Here is a 14,915-nt window from a genome sequence, read left to right on the forward strand (position 1 = left end):
GAGCCTCTTCATGAAAGTGAAAAAGGAGAGTGAAAAAATTGGCTTAAAGCTCAACATTCAGAAAACAAAGATCATGGCATCCGGTCCGATCACTTCATGGGAAATAGATGGGGAAACAGTGGACACAGTGTCAGACTTTATTTTTTTGGGCTCCAAAAATCACTGCAGATGGTGACTGCAGCCATGAAATTAAAAGACGCTTACTCCTTGGAAGGAAAGTTATGACAACCTAGATAGCATATTGAAAAGCGGAGATGTTACTTTGCCAACAAAGGTTCATCAAAGCTATGGTTTTTCCACCAGTTATGTATGGATGTGAGAGTTAGACCTTCCTGAGCACCAAGGAATTGATGCTTTCGAATTGTGGTGCTAAAGAAGACTCTTGAGAGTGCCTTGGACTGCAAGGAGATCCAACCAGTCCATCCTAAAGGAAATCAGTTCTTAATATTCATTGGAAGGATTGATGCTGAAGCTCCAACACTTTGGCCACTTGATGTGAAAAACTGACTCATCGGAAAAGACCCTGATGCTGGGAAAGATTGAGGGCAGGAGGAGAAGGGACAACAGAGGATGAGATGGTTGGATGGCATCACCGACTCAATGGACATGAGTTTGAACAAGCTCCAGGAGTTGGTGATGGACACGGAGGCTGGGTGTGCTGCAGTCCACGGGGTCACAAAGAGTTGGACACAACTGAGGGACTGAACTGAACTGAAAATTAGGTCAGAGGTATCCAGGGGAACACTGTCTTTGCAGTTTATCTGTAAATCTAAAATTATCTCAAATTTTTAAAGTTTATGTTTTATAAAAGAATCCTATAGAAACACAAAATTTTTCTATTTAAAAAATTTTTATTATAAATCATTTAACCTATATTCACATATTGGTATCTAAGAAACAGTTTTCTGAACAAAATTTAATTTTCAGAAACATCTTGAAAGAATGCTTCTTATAAACAGCCACTAGTCTTTCTTTCTCTTCTGCTTTGTGTTAAGGCTACATTTTAGGTTTTATACAATAAATGTGTATTACTCCTATAATATTTTATGATAAAATGTGTTTTTGTTTTTGTTTAAAAAACTGAACTGGTACAGAGAGATACCCTCAGCCCACAGGGAAGCTGGGCAGAGGTTTGGGGTGTCCGCAGTCCCCAGGTCTGTGGCCAGCCTCCTGTATCTTTAGCTCATCCCTGCTGTTGCTGGCCAAAATCTCAGCCTTCTCTGTCCACCAAAGATGAATGAAAAATTACAGAGACAGAGTTTGGAGGAAAAAGAAAGATGGCTTTAATTCTTAGCCGGTGGAGACAGGGACACAGTGGGCTCACGCCATGGCCTCCCTTCCATGAGGTGTCTTGGGGCTTCTATCAGGCAAAGGCTCAAAGTCAGTGATGAGGACCAAAGATGATAGGATCTTCCTTTCTTCTTCTTGCGTGTTTCAAAGACAGTCCTAGGCTGGCAGCAGTAACCCAGCAATGGAGTCTGGCAGTTTGGCAGCTCTGCAGCCTTTTTTCTGATGTGTAGCTGCAAGGGGAAGGGTGACGAAAGGGTGAGCGCCAGATAAGGGGTGAATTTGGCAGAGTCAGAGGAACATAGGTGCGAAGTGTAGCACCTGCAGAGTTAGGGGGCAGAAAAGTAAACTTGCAGATGTGCAGAGTTAGGAGCAGTTAACATAAGAAAACTAGGAACCGTTCAGGCCTGCTCACTGTTCTCTTTATCTTCTTTGCTTCCAGGAAAGGAAAAGAGAAAAACCCATTCCTCTTTTTCTTTCCTTTTCACTGCAACAATCCCAGGTTATCATATAAAAACTCTCATTTTCTGTATAGCACATGATCCAAAAAATGTTGGGACGGTCCTCCTGAGATGGACCCCACGAGGGTCCCTTGAGGTCGGGGGACTCCTTGTTCACCCACAAACAGCCACCATGTGGCTCTGCAGCTGGGGGTGGCCCAGCTTTGCAGCCAACTCGGAGCCACTCTGGGATCCACTGGTGGTCCCTTCTCTCTCTCTCTCTCTGCTTCAGAGTCACAAAAACAGCTCCAACCCCAACACCTCTGCTTATCAACCCTGTGGTCTGAGCCTCTTTCCTCAGGGGAAATGACAGAAATAGCATCCATTTTCAAATCGCCCTTTGAATGAGTGAGGGAGCAGAATGCAGCCCGCACGTCAACAGTTGTGGATCTACCATAGACGGGCAGTCTCTATCCCCAGCCTCACTCTGCTCCTCGCCCTCTTCTTGCCAGATTTCATCTCTTTCACTCAACTTGATTTTTCATTTCTGGTGGTGTCAGACATTTTTAGCAATTTTTAGCCAATGAGAATGCTGGCCAGGGAGCTGACTGCACTGTGGCATCTTTATTTCCCACATTTTAGATTTATCCTTAGACCATCTGGCCATTTTTCACATAGCCCACATGAGAGTGAGTTGAATGGTTAATATTTCCCACATTATATTTCATGAGGTCTTAATAGCTCAAAAACCAGGGCAGGAATTCTACAGTTAAATAAATTTGATAAATACTGCAGTAATCCAAGATAAAAAGATTTCCTTCATGCAGAATTTCTCAGAACTTAACAAGGCTAAAATGCTCTGGGGGTCACCGAAGGGGCCCTAGTCCCACAGAAAATAGTGTTTAAAACACTGAGTTAAATATTGCTGTTTCATTTCTTTAAAAAAAAGTTAAAATTAGAACTACCATATGATCCCGCAATCCCACTTCTAGATAAACACCAGAAATTATTGAAATCAGGGACTTGAATAAATATACCAATGTTCACAGTGGCACTATTCATAATAATCAAAAGGTAGAAGCGACCCAACTGTCCATTGACAGATGAATGGATAAACAAACTGTGGTACATCCAGAATATGAATATAGTGGAATACGAGCACGACAAAACATCATTTATTCTTCAAAGAAGTGAAATTTTGACACATGCTACAACATGGATGATTCTTGAAAACATTATGCTAGGTGAAACTGGTTGCAAACGGATAAATATTGTAAATATTGTATGACTCCACTTACATGAAAGTGAAAGTGAAGTCGCTCAGTCGTGTCTGACTCCTTGTGATCCCGTGGACTGTAGTCTACCAGGCTTCTCTGTCCATGGTATTTTCCAGGCAAGAGTACTGGAGTGGGTTGCCATTTCCTTCTCCAGGGGATCTTCCCGACCCAGGGATCAAACCCGGGTCTCCCGCATTGCAGGCAGACGTTTTACCCTCTGAGCCACCAGGGAAGTCCAGTTACATGAAGTAACTGGAATACTTAAATTCATAGAGAGACGAGATCGGGCGCATTCAGGGTGGTATGGCCTTGGGTGTTGCTGCAGGAGGAAGGCATCCCAGGGGACCACATGGCAGCGTCTGCGCCAAGGCAGGCATTCCAGGGAAGTATTACCTGAAGCCTGAAGTTGAGGTTAATCTGTAAGCTGAGTCCTGGACAGAGAGAAGGGGGGATCCAAGGGCCTGGAGGGGAGCACGTGCCCAGGGCATTCGGGGAACTTCAAGGAATAGGCAAAGCAGTGAAGGAAGAAGACAGAGGATTAGCAAGACTAGATCAGACATGGACTTGGGAGCCATGTTGGAGAATTTGAACTTAAGAATCAGAAAGAGGAATGGGAATATGGTTTATGTTTCTTTCCCTTTACTTAACAAAGGCTTTTAGGCAGGAGGTTTTGCATAACACAAATCTCCACTCTTTGCCCTCCATGTCAAGGGCATTTTGTGTCTCCCATGAGCTTCTGTGGATTAAACTTTTTGGTCCTTAGTATTTCATAAGTGAAATTTCCTGTGGTGTACAGCGGGCCCCCAAAAGTATTGAACCATGGTTTCTTGAATTAATTCTTCCTTGAAGAGGTGAGGCATGCATCCACAAGATTCCTAGTGCTGACCTCCTATTTCCTATTTTTATATAAAATATGATTCATTTGGTTTTAAAGTGCTATTTCATTAAATCATTAGTTTATGAAAGCTGACTATATGCCAAATTACATGTGATTATATATTGTACCATATAATAAAATGTATGTTACACCAAAAAAAAAAAATTTCATAGAGAGAGAAAGTGAAATAGTGATTTCCGGGTGATGGGGGAAAGTCATTGTTCGATCTTCAGTCATGTCCAACTCTTTGCAATCCCATGGACTGTAACTGGCCAGGCTCCTCTGTCCATGGGGATTCCCCAGGCAAGAATGCTGGAGTGGATCACCATGCCCTCCTCCAGGGGATCTTCCCAACCCAGCAATCGAACCCAAGTCTCCCACATTTCAGGCTGATTCTTTACCATCTGAACCACCAGGGAAACCTAAGAATACTGGAGTGGGTAGCCTATCCCTTCCCCAGGGGAATCTTCCTGACCCAGAGAACAGTAATAATATACAAATAATGTACGCATAAACAATATTGCTATTGCATAATGATATTTCAGGGAATTGCACAAGAAAAGTTACGGTAAATTACTGATTATAACTCATATAATTAAAAGTCATATTTCACTTTCCTTTAAAAAAAAAAAAGTAAAATATGACTCCTTCATTCTTCAGAGAAAACCCAAAAAGCACAACCAGCTGAGCAAACAAGAATGGAGTGCTTAGGGTTCTGAATAAAAGCTCAGAGATCTTGGAGTTGTTACTGCAACATAACCCAGCTTCAGCAACTGGTAATATTACTAAAGTTGGATCTGCTCTCCAGCACTTGGTAAAGCATTTTAACGTGAAGTAAAACCTTCAGTGTAAGATGACTGTTGAAGAGGTTAGGCTTCCGACATTGGAGATACGAAGTCTGAAAACTGTCTGTAACTATTCTTAAGAGTGAGCAAGGACAACACAACCAATCCTGTGCTGAGCAGCTACGGGCAGGGATGGCATGAAAGCAGAGGGCCACCAGGATAGTACTCATGGATGAGAGGGGTTTAGACTGGACCAGAATAAAGGCTGGTTCCTCAATCATGCTAGTTACAGTTATGGTTAACCCAGGAATTCCTGTTCCCAAAGTTAGACCGGAGACAAAGGCAGACATTTGGATCACAAGAATTTTCCTTTTTTGTTCCTCCTCTTCTCCCCTACATAGCAAAATCATACTCCAGGTGCTTCCAAAGTGAAGATACCCATAAGGAGGACCATCGGTATACTTCATATTCCCCCTGGAGTCCTTCTACGACCTCCTCTAAATGCTTAGGAACACTCCTGTAAGCCATCCAGGAAGGCTGAGCGCTTTCACAAAAGACTAACGATGGTGATGATGACACACCTTAAATGATCTTAAACTATGGATAGCTGGTGACTAAGTATTGTCTCGCCCGGCATATAGAGGGATCTGGTAAATGCAAATCTATGAAGTGCAGAAAGTATTTTAATCAAAGATCTGAGTGGGACGTAGAACAGAATTATCTTTTTGTCCCCAGGAGCTCTTTAATGCAGCCTGTGGACATCAGTAGCTCCATCCAGAAAGTAGTAAATGATTTAACTATTCATAACCAGGGCTTCCCTGGTGGCTCAGATAGGAAAGAATCTGCCTGCAGTGGAGGAGACCCGGGTTCGATCCCTGGGTTGGGAAGATCCCCTGGAGTAGGGAATGGCTGCCTACTCCAGTATTCTTGCCTGGAAAAGCCCATGGACAGAGGAGACTGACGGGCTGCAGCCCGTTAAATCACAAAGAGTCAGACATGACTGAGCGACTATGCATACTTCATATATGTTAATCAACAGATGCAGGAAACATGAAATATTATCTTGACTCATACAGCATTGTCAACATTTACCCTTTCTGACCTACATAAATGCCGCTTTTTACAATTCAACCTAACAATTAATCAAAATGATTCAGCCAGTGGGTTTGAACACCACACCTCATCACTTCGGCTCTAACCTGTTCTTGCCACAGCTGATACTCGGCAGAGGCTTCTAGAGGCTGTGCTGATGCGTCAGCCTTGGGACAAGGGTGTGAACCCAAGCCCCTGCCTCCAGCATCCACACACATCCTGTGGATTTTGTCTGAAGTTTCCCCATCACTCCTCCAGTGACTGATCAGCTGACTGGAAATGAGAAATAGCCCCTCCTCCAAGAAAGACCACAGACCCTACAACTGAAGGCATAAGAAAACGTGTAATAAAGAAGAAACACCTCCTCAGCTACAATAGAAGTGAGAAGAAAGTTAGGAATTAATAGAAAAGCAAACTTGGGTTCACAGCTAACGTTTCAAGGTGTGGACAGTCTTCTGTACGGACAGTGACTCAATCAGTCCTCTTGTAGCCTCGCCAAGTAGGTACCACCATTAGTATCATCCTCATTTTACAAAGGAGGAGACTGAGGCACAGAGCAATTAAACAGTAGTCAAGGGAGGAGCTGAGATTTCAGCTGAGACAGCCTAGCTCTAAAACACCAACTCCTCAGTTCTGGGCTATCAGTTCAGTTCAGTTCAGTCGCTCAGTCGTGTCTGACTCTTTGCAACCCCATGAAGTGCAGCACACCAGGCCTCTGGGCTATAGAGATCATTTGCAATTCCTACAGGTGGGATATCTACCATTTCCAAGAAAAAGGAAGAAAATCTAAATCGAAGAAACATTTTCACTTAATAAAAATATCACCTGGCCATCTTACTTGCTCCCTGTGAAGGAAGAGCAGGTAAATACCCAATGCAGCCTGAATACATGTAATGGTTCTAATGTGCCTCTTTGACAGTCTCAAAATATATTGAACCCAAACATCTGTGAAAAAGCCTGTCTAGCCACTTTGTTGTCTGCTTCCTTGTCATAATTAACAGCAGTCTCCCTTCTTCCTGATTTTCCTTCCACATGGTTTTAATAAGCATGTTTGACCCCTCATCATTACATCTCATTTTCCAGGCAATCTCTCATGTGCACTGTTTATCATCCCACCATCAGAGGAAGACATAGGTCTTCCTAGTAGATAATCTTACAGAAGAGAGCCATTGCTTTATGATCTGGAACAAAATTGCTTCGCTTATTCTTATGATCAGTCAAATGAGGACAAAGTATTTTCCCCACAGCCTTTTAAATAGAAATTGTCTCCTGCTTTTTCCAACCTTATCTCCCTCTCCGTCTCCAGGGGAAAGTGACTTCAGCCACAGTCATATATTTCCTGCCTCTTGAAACCACAGGGTTTCCTGAGGTTCCCTCTGTCTCTTCTGAGCCGCATCCTCCTCCTGCTTTCAGGCCTGCCTTGGGGGCTGGATCTGAATTCATACGTTAAATGCAGGAATTGAATTTAGCAACTCAATTCAGTAGTTAAGGTTCCTGCACTGTCTCTTTGGGTGTTGTTGGAACACTTAAATAAAGTCTTGCACTGGAGGGGGAGGGTGGGCAAGACGGCAGGGTAGGAAGACCCCGAGCTCACCTCCTCCTATGGGCACACCAAAATTGCCCCTATTTACAGAGCAGCTGTCTAGCAGAATGACCTGAAGACTAGAAGGAAAGAGTCTCCACAACTAAAAACATGAAGAAGGAAGCACAATGAGGTGAGGAGAAGGGGTGGAGATATGGCAAATCTCCCGGGGTAGGCAATACCCACAAATAAGAACATAATCCAGTTGCTGAGGTTATCCCCAAGCAGTGAGGGGTCTGGGCCCTACATCAATCTCCCCAGCCCAGGGGTCCTATGCCAGGAAGAAGAGTCCCAGAGCACTTGGCTTTAAAGACCAGCAGGGCTTGTCTACAAGACAGCCAAAGAGATGGGGGAAATGAGGCTTGACTCTGACAGGGCACGCCCAAAATCTTACATGTTCTGAGCCCCAGTGCAGAGGCAGCAGTTTGAAAGGAACCTGGATGAGACACATGTGCTGATTTTGGAGAGCCTCCAGGAGAGGGAGGAGGCGACTGAGGCTCACCCTGGGAACGCAGATGCTGGTGGCAGCCACCTTGAGGAGCACGTTCTTCCGTGAGGACCCTGGTGCTGGCAAGTGTGATTTTGGAGTCCTTCCCCTAGTCTTTTGTACCTCCAGGAGCTTACCTACAGACCAACGGGCCAGTAACAACCATGCAAGGAAGCACCTGCCACAAGCAGGACGAGGCCAGCCCCGCCTACCAGCATGCCCAGAATAGTCAATCCCACAGCAAAGGAAAGAACCACACAGCCCACACAGTGGGTGCTCCTGGAGCATGTAACTTTAATTACCAGAGGGGAGTGTGCTCCTGGATCCCCTAGCAAGTCTCCCACCTATGGCCACTTCTCCAAGATCAGGAGACTGAACGAACCTACCCAAATATAGAAACCAATTCATCAAGTAGGCAAGATGAGGAAACAGAGAAATACGCTTTAAATGAAGGAATAAGACAAAATCCAGAAGAACTAAACAAAATCATCACCAACTCAATGGACATGAGCTTGAGCAAACTCCGGGAGATGGTGAAGGACAGAGAAGCCTGGCGTGCTGCAGTCCATGTGGTGGCAAAGAGTCAGACACAACTGAGTGACTGCCCGGCAAAACAAAGATAAGTAATCTACTGGATAAAGAGTTCAAGGTAATGATCATAGAGATGCTCAAGGAACTTGGAAGAAGAATAGATGAAGGCAGTCAGAAGAGTAACAATGGAAGAGAAAATAAGAAGAACCAAGCAGATCTGAAGAATGCAATAAAAATAGAGTAAAAGATACAAAAATAAAAAATATACTGGAAGGACTCAGCAGTAGATGAGATGACACAGAGGAATGAATCCACACACCAGAAGACAAAATAGTGAGAATCTCTCAAGCTGAACAGAATAAAGGGAAAAAGCAATTTTTAGAAATGAAGATAGTTTAAAATATCTCTGGGACAACATCAAGCCTGCTAACATTTCATTATAAGGGTTCTAAAAAGAGAAGAGAAAGGTGTACAGGGAAGTTATTTGAAGACATAATAACTGAAAACTTCCTTAACCTGGGAGAGGAAACAGATATCCTGGTCTGGTAAGAAAAGAGAGTCTCAAACAGGATAAACCCAAAGAGTGCTAAGTCACTTCAGTCATGTCTGACTCTTTGTGACCCCATGGACTGTAGCCCTCCAGGCTCCTCTGTCCCTGGGATTTTCCAGGCAAGAACACCTGAGTGGGTTGCCATTTCCTTCTCCAAAGGATCTTCCTGAACCAGAGATCAAACCAGTGTCTCTTACATCCTCTGCCTTGGCAGGCAGGTTCTTTACTGCTAGCGCCTCCTGGGAAGCCCCTGGACCCAAAGAGGTCTGCACCCAAACCCATCATAATTAAAATGGCAAAACTTGGAGAATCTTAAAAAACATCAAGAGAAAAGCACCTAATTGCATACTAGAAAACTCTCATAAGACCAATAGCTGACTTTTCAGCAGAAACTTTGCAGGCAAAAAGAGAGTGGCACCATATGTCCAAAGTGATAAGAAGGAAAAAAAAATCTATAACCAAGTATAATGTACCAGGCAAAAGTATCATTCAGATTAGAAGGAACAAGCAAAGGAGTAAACAATATCCGAATATAGTAGAAGGAAAGAACTCATAAAATCAGGGCAGAAATAAATGAAATTAAGACCAAAAAAGAGAAAAGGTTAATGAAGTTAAGAGCTATTCTTTGAAAAGATAAGCAAAATGGATACACCTTTAGTCAGACTCATCAAGAAGAGAGAGCACCTAAATAAATAGGAAATGAAAGACAGGTTACAACCAACACCATAGAAATACAGAGGATCATGCGAGTCCACAAAGAGCAATTATACATCAATAAAATGGCCAACCTAATATAAACGGATAAATTCTTATAAAAGCACACTCTCCCAAGACTGAATCAAGAAGAAAAAGAAAATGCATACAGAATAATTACCAGTAATAAAGTTGAATCACCAATTTAAAAAACTTCCAATAAACAAAAGCCCAGGGTCAGATGGATTTTTCTATGTGAACTCTGCTGAACATGTAAAGAGTTCACACCAATTCCCCCCAAACTATTCCAAAAAATCAAAGAGAAAGGAATGCCTCGGAACTCACCCTATGAGGCCACAATCACCCTCACACCAAAACCAGAAAAAGACACCCCTCTCCCCCTCAAAAAATTACAGGTCAGTATCACCAATGGCCTGGATGCAAAAATCTTCAACAAAGTTCTAGCAAGTTGGTTTTTAAAGTCCATTAAAAGGATCATACACCACAACAATGCGGAATTTATTCCAAGGATGCAAGGTTGTCTCCAAATCCAAAAAGTCAAACAAAGTGATGCATCACATTAACACATCAACAAATGAAAGAATAAAAATTATATGATCGTCTCAGAAACAGGAAAACTAGGAGGAATTCTTATCCTTGGAAGATCTCTGATGCTTTATCTACTACATCTCTCCTCTGCTTTCAAAGCAGAAAGTTCTCTGCTTTGAAGGGCTCATGAGACTAGATGGGAACCACTCAGATAATCCAGGATAATCTTCCTTTCTTAAAAATCAGTGACCTTGATCACATCTGCAAAGTGTCTTTTGCCAGGTAATACAACAGTTCATGGGGGTCAGAACATGAACACCTTTGGGGGCGGGGGTGGGCAAGGGTGCCCCTCGTTATCCTGCTTCCCACATGCACTGTGTATGAAGTTAGGGACAAAGCACTCAGGTTGCCCTGCCGAATGCAACCAGGGCACCCAGTTGCCTGCAATATGGTTCTTGAACAAAAAGGACAGCTGGTTCCTTCCAATAACAAAGGCAGCAAAATCCTGACAGAGTTGTTCAAAGTTGGGCAGCCTTTACGTAGGCATGGGGAGAAGGGAATGGCAACCCACTCCAGTATTCTCACCTGGAGAATCCCATGGACAGAGGAGCCTGGTGGGCTGCACTCCATGGGGTCGCACAGAGTCAGACAAGACTGAGCGACTAACACCATATAGGCATGTCTTCATCTTATCGTCTTGTCAGATATCTTCAGTTTACAAATAACGTGGATACCCACTTCCCCTTTGTTATCTCTGCAGGAAACCCTGACTTCTGAGTAACTTTCAGTAACCTATTCATTTCCTTGGAACCATGTTGGTTAAATGCTACGTGAGTTGATCTTTTGCAACCATTTTTTACATAAAAGTTATGGATTTAATTAGTCCAGGAAACAGATGATGCTAGCAATGGGTTCCCTTGAGAAAAGTTCGACAAAGGCATTTTTTGCATAGCTGCGGGGGTAGGAGAATTGCAATGCAAAAGGGATTTGTGAGTTGGGCTGCTGAGATGTGGAGATTTCCCTGAATTATTCAGGTGGCTCAAAATGTGATCATAAGTGTCCTTATAAGAGGGAAGGGGGAGTGTCAGAGTCAGAGAAGATATGATGACAAAAATAGAGATCAGAGAGCCAGAGAGCCAACACTTGAGTAGGAAGACCTCTAATTGATGAATCACCGGTGGCTCAGAGGGGACAACTCTAAGAGTTATATACTCTAAGTGGGCCTAATGGACTATTACTCAGCACTAAAAAGAAATGAGCTATCAAGCAGTGAAAAAATACAGGCAAAGATCAAGTGCATATTGCTAAGTAAAAGAATTCAATCCCCAAAGACTACATAGTATATGATTCCAACCTTATGGCATTCTGGAAAAGATAACATCGTGGTAAAAATGAAAAGATAGTGGTTACTAGGGATTGTGCGGGAGAAGAATGAACAGGCAAAGCAAGAAGTACATTTACAACACAAAGCAAGGAGTACGTTTAGGACGCTAAATACTCCATATGACACTATAATGCTGGATACATGTCAGTGTACATTTGTCAAAACCACAGAATGTATGGACTCCCCCGGTGACTCAGTGGGTAAAGAATCTGCTTGCAATGCAAGAGACACAGGAGACATGGGTTCAGTCCCTGGGTTGGAAAGATCCTCTGGAGAAGGGAAATGGAAACCCACTCCAGTATTCTTGCCTGAAAAATCCCATGGACTGAAGACCCTGGCGGGCTACAGTCAAAAGTGTCGCAATGAGTCGGACCCAACCAGGCACACAGGCACAGAACGTATGACACCAAGAGTGAGTCCTGTTATAAATTATGGACTCTACGAGATGGGAATGGGTCAGCACAGGTCACTGACTGTAACAAATGTACCTTTCTGGTGGGAATGTTGAAAGGGAGGGTTTGAGTGTGCAGGGTCAGGTCATCTATGGGAAGTCCCTGTACTTTTCAGCCAATTTTACTGTTCACCCACAAGGGCTCTAAAAATAAAGTTTACATATTGTGTGCATGCTTCAGACGTATCCAGCTCTTTGTAACCCTGTGGACTGTAGCCCGCCAAGCTCCTCTGTCCATGAGATTCTCCAAGCAAGAATACTGGAGTGGGTTGCCATGCCCTCCTCCAGGGGAATCTGCCCATCACATGATTTAAACCCAAGTCTCTTATGTCTCCTGCATTGGCAGATGGGTTCTTTACCACTAACACCACCTCCTGTATTAATATTAAACAATTATAAACTCTGGGGATGTGAACCGTGAGAAGAAAGGGGTTCACGGGCCAAGTAAGTAGCTCAGATGGTAAAGCGTCTGTCTACAATGCCGGAGACCCCGGTTCAATCCCTGGGTCACAGTACTATTGCCTGGAAAATCCCATGGACAGAGGAGCTTGGTAGGTTACAGTCCATGGGGTCACAACTTTGACAGAAGTTAGAGTCAGCCCTCCACTGCGGTGATTCCCCACCTTGGCTGTGCATCGGAATCATGAGAGGATCATGAAAAAAAATGCAAAGATCCAGCCCCCCTAGGAGAGCATCTGGATCAGAGTCTCCCGGGGGGGGGGGGAGGGTGCAGATGGGAGATGCTACTACTGCCTTGTCTTCCTAAGGGAGTTGTCTTCCTAGGAACCCTTTTCTGGGCAAAGATATTTCAGTTTAATTTTTTAACATTTTCTATTTTGGGGCTTCCTTAGTGGCTCAGATGGTAAAGAATCTGCCTTTACTATCTCCTACCAGTGCAGGAGACTGTGGTTTGATCATGATATAGTTGCTTTATGATGTTGTACAACAAAGTGAATCCTATACCCTATAAATCATATAAACTATATATAAACATATGTCCCCCTCCCTCTTGGCCTTCCCCACCCACTTCTCTAGATCACCACAGAGCTGAGCTGCCTGTGCTATGTAGCCCACTTCCTAGAGTAATGAAAATAAAAACAAACATAAACAAACGGGACCTAATTAAACTTAAAAGCTTTTCCACAGCAAAGAAAAAACCATCAACACGATGAGAAGACGATCCTAGGAATGAGAAAATATTTGCAAATAAAGCAACTTCAATCTCCAAGATACACAAACAGCTCACAAAACTCAGTACCAAAAAACAAATAACCCAATCAAAAAATGAGTGGAAGACTGAAATAGACATTTCTCGGAAGAAGACTTACTTGTCTCCTTATGTCTTGAGACTCAATGTCTTGCTTCACTAGCAAATGTCCTCTGAATTCAGGGGATGAATCATTTGTTTACAATTCACATGGACATTGCATCACTTGAGCTTCATATCAGAGTGGCCTCTCTCGTAAAAATGATTTTCCAGAACAGTCTCTATTGATTCTACAGTAAATTGGAGGAGCTGTAACTATGACCCAAGCATACTCAGTGTTATGTTTATCCTACGGATCACTTTACTGGGAACTTCTCAAAATGAAGCTGGATTATATTTCGCCTTTATGAAGACTGAATCATCTTAACCAAAAATGTGATGTCCTCACATTGGTTAAATTGGCAAAACCGTGGTGTTTCTCCAACTGCCCATGGCCGCAGTTAGTTTTCAATTTCACTCCCGTGGTCTACCTTTCTCACTAGGATATCGTTTTATCATTTTTTAACATCACCGAAGTCATGCAGGCACCCATGGAGCACCACTAGAATTGTCTAGGGCATGCTGGGATGATGCCCAAACTTGCTTTTTAGTACCCAGACCTAGGAGACAGGGGGCCAAGGGCAGGAACTCGCTGTACCTTCACTGTTTACATATCAAGATACAGTTTCATTCTTGCCATGTTCAAATGATGCAATTAAAAGTCTACTCTGGCTGCTGGGAAAAGAGGGAAGACAAGAAACGTGGTGAAGTGGGGTCCAGGAGAATGGCCACTCACTGGAATGACAGTGACCCGAGGGAGACTGGTGGTTTGCACTGGAGGCCGGGGTCTGAACCTGAGAGAAAGCAGAGGGCGCTTGAATGGATAGTCTATGGACTATGTGATGGATTGGATTAAGGGGTGAGGAACAGAGTGAAGTCAGGATGGGGCCTCTGGAATCTGGACTGAGCAAGAGGGTGGATGTGGGGTGTCCTCTGACCGAGGGCACTCTGGAGGTTTAAGTAGGCAGTCCCCAGCTGTCTTCTCCAAGAACCATCACAAGGGTGTGGCTCACTGTGCACCTCTGAAACAGCCCGTGTCCTCAGGACAAGGTTCATCCATGTAAGATGGGACCCTCTGAGATGACAGTTGGGAGCAGGACTGTGGTTCTTGAACAAAAAAAGATAGCCGATGCTCTCCAATAAATTAGTTCTGCCAGGCTCTTGATGCCTTTGTGGGTGTTCCTGGGCTGAACTTTGCCAGAAATGTCCCTGCTCCCTCTATCTTTCCTTCATTCCTATTCCATAATTATCTGAGGATCTTTCCTATTCCACGTCTAGTCCTGGGAGCAGTGCAAGGTCCCACCCAAGACCTGGTGAATCAGGATCATTTTTGTAACAAGATCTCCAGTGATCCATATGCCCCTACCAGTGTGAAGAGTGCTGTAGAGAACTCCTATCCATCCTTCAGTATTCAGCTCAAGGATACTTCCTCCAGAGAGCCCTCCTGGATCCTCCCACTGCAGTTTAGCCTGCTGCAGGTAGTTAGAGAGACCATGCCACATTCAGGAGCACTTCTGAACTGTGAGTCTGCCTCTTACACTGGCTGTGCACTCTTAGGGAATCAACCTATGATTCATCTTGGTCTCCCTGTGAGCAGTCTTGTATCTGCTTAGATCAGGCAGTA

Source organism: Oryx dammah, unplaced genomic scaffold (genome assembly GCF_014754425.2).
Source record: "Oryx dammah isolate SB20612 unplaced genomic scaffold, SCBI_Odam_1.1 HiC_scaffold_2, whole genome shotgun sequence".
NCBI lineage: Eukaryota > Metazoa > Chordata > Mammalia > Artiodactyla > Bovidae > Oryx > Oryx dammah.